Here is a 2,991-nt window from a genome sequence, read left to right as displayed (position 1 = left end):
AACGTTTTATAAATTGTTTCCTAAATTATTGCATGTTGGGACATGCGTAAGATAAGCACGTGGCAAAAATTTAAGGCTCGTGCTGGCGGCTAATTTTTCTGCGGTCCTTAAATAAAGGAAAAAGAAGAGAGACTACTTTGAGTCACAATTAGAGATGGCAATTCCATCGTTCATATATTTCGTATCATAAATATCTAATATAATTTAGAACCGTTTAAGAATTCATATTATTTCATGTTTACGTATCTTTTAAAGATTCATGTTATTTTTTATTTGTGTATCTAATATCTAATAGGTAATGACATGGGCATGTACCTTTATTTTTACTCATCTTCTTTAAGACCTACTCGATTTCTTCTCACTTATATATCGTATATCTATATATCTTAATTAATACTCCTTAATTTATTCATGAATAAAAATATTTATCAATAATCCAAATACTATATTATTTCCCATATCCATGAACTATTCAATTAGTTTCGATTAACCCATCTTAATTACTAATTACCTATTTTTTTGAATTTCAAAATCAATCTCATATCTAATCAAATAGCCCAATTACTATATTTACACATCCAATTGGTTTTTTTGAAATTCAAATTTCCTTAATTATCTAATATCCAATCAAATTACCCAATTAATATTATATGTGTGCTACTCAAGATCCACAATTTTAGCCACGATAAAACTATCTATTCAAATATATCTACCTTCAAAAACCATTATTTCAAATTATATCAGACATTTATCTCTCTCATTCTTCTATTTTCATTTTTTTTTCTTTTTATTCGAGTTTTTACTCTCTTTTTTGTAATTTTAGTATAATTTTTTGTATTGATTTGATATGTCGTCTCTTTTACTATTTTTTTTTGTAATTTTAGTATTATTTTTTTGTATTGATTTGGTATGTTTGTATAAATATTCTTAATCTACATTTATAATTTGAAATTCAAAAAGCAAGCTATCTATGAAAAAAAATTTAGACTAATCAATCATGCATGATTTGCTCCTTTATTTGTTATATTTTAAATTTTGAATTTCATACTTATCTATAGAAACTATCACTCCTTGATTTGTAAATTGAGTTAAATTAGATTGATATATATACGTCAGTTATTCTTCTTCTCTAAAATTTCAAATATCAGAATCTCATTTTCTCTCTTTCTTTTTGCATGTTACATGTAGATTTTAATTGAGTTTCATTTGCTAATGCAACACAATGAACAAACAGGTTAGTACATCATATTTCTTCTTTTTTTCCGTTTTTCTTTTAATTCGTCTATGCAGTCCTTTATTTATGTAATTTTAGTGTTATTTTTTGTATTGATAATATGTTTGTACTATTTGGGTTAAGAATCCTTGGAGGTCTGTTAGCTATGTCATGAGGGATTTTGTTTTTATTTTGGTATTGCTGATGATGGCATTGCACTTGGACAATTGGGCTTTCTGGCCTTTTTATTGGCTAGCTCAGGGGACCATGTTCGGGGAAATCTTTGTTTTGGCCATGATTGGTAAATTTTGTCCTGTTTTTTCATTTGATATAATTTTTTTGCACATATGCACATGCTATTGCTTGGTTTCCAAGATAGGTGACCTTTGTTATTACTCCCTCCTTCCCGCTGGATAGTTTACGTACACTGTTTTCACGTATTTCGAGATTTTAATAAAGTATAGTTTCATAATATTTTATCTTAATTTTTTTTTTAAATAAAAGTTTAAACATGAAACTTTTTTTCCAGATTTTTTTTTAAAAAAAATATTATGGAAGTATACTTTAAACGAGCATCGAAAAGCGTGTCGAAAAGTAACGTAAACAATCCAGGGGGACGGAAAGAGTATATTTTTTACAAGAATGAACCAATAAAGGTCATCCGATCTACAGAAACAATAGATGTCCATGTGTGTTTTAACTATTTTTATAGAGTGAGTTGACTTGTATCTGGTTCCTGATGTCACAGTTGACATGGAAGCTTCTCTGATAACCCAAGATTGAATAACATATTTGGACATATATTGCATTCTTCAATTCTTGTGCCATAGCATGGATGGTATGTTAATCAATCTAAACTTGTAATTAGAAACTATGAGTATTACGTAATTTTGTAAAATCTTACAAGGGTGAGTTCCTGCAGGAAAATCAGTCACATAACTCACCATCAGAACTATGGAAATATTGAGAAGCATGAATCTTGGGTTTCTGTAAAGTTTCTTCACTCTCATACTCATAACTCAAGAATTATTTTTTCACAGTTCCTTATAATAAAATGTGCATCAATGCTTTTTATTTTGGTTTTAGCTACCAGAAAAGATATACAAAAGTCTGCCAGTCCATATTAAACTTCTGAGATTCAAGATTCCTTTTCCCATATTTGCATATCTTCATATCTGGTGAGAAATCATCTCTGTTTTGATAGAAACTAACATCTGTCTCTAAGTTCTTAGAACATAAAAGCTCACAATTTCTACGTATAATCTGCATAAATAACAGATCAGCAGAAGTTCAGGGAAAAAAAGTTCACATTTCAACCCATATAGTGATATATTTAACCAGAGTGAGAAGAATTTGGTGGTAACATCGACATTGTGTTGTACTGCAATGCTAACTTTCCTTGGCTATATGGCTAATACATTTGGCTAAGACTGCTGCAGTTAAAACTATTAAATTGCAGTGATATTGCACCTTGTATCATGTATCATGCAAAGAAGTGCTGCTGCAATTGGCAATGATGGAGGAAGTTAATGCTAGAGGAATGGATTGAAGTTTAACTGTAATGCCATATTTTAGTGTCGGTGATTTTCGCTAATTTGTAGTCTGTTGCTCAGTGAGCTTCAATTTTCTAAATTATGACCAATTAAGTAATGTAAGATTATAATAGTAAAGTAAATAGTCAGTGGGTTCTACTTTAGTATATTTGATCCAAGAGTATGTGAGACTGCATGCTATGTTTAACAATTGTATTAGTGTCTTTTTCGTGAGATTTGAACTAT

General features: G+C 29.5%; 1 pseudogene; it reads left to right on the top strand.

Annotated features, from left to right (window-relative positions):
* The first annotated feature begins 1,222 nt into the window (after window positions 1-1,222).
* LOC141691738 (omega-3 fatty acid desaturase, endoplasmic reticulum-like) lies at window positions 1,223-2,641 on the top strand (annotated as a pseudogene).
* The last annotated feature ends 350 nt before the right edge of the window (window positions 2,642-2,991 follow it).

Source organism: Apium graveolens, chromosome 10 (assembly GCF_009905375.1).
Source record: "Apium graveolens cultivar Ventura chromosome 10, ASM990537v1, whole genome shotgun sequence".
Taxonomy (NCBI): Eukaryota; Viridiplantae; Streptophyta; class Magnoliopsida; order Apiales; family Apiaceae; genus Apium; species Apium graveolens.
Note: the sequence above shows the minus strand (reverse complement) of the source record. Positions and strands in the feature narration are given on the sequence as shown.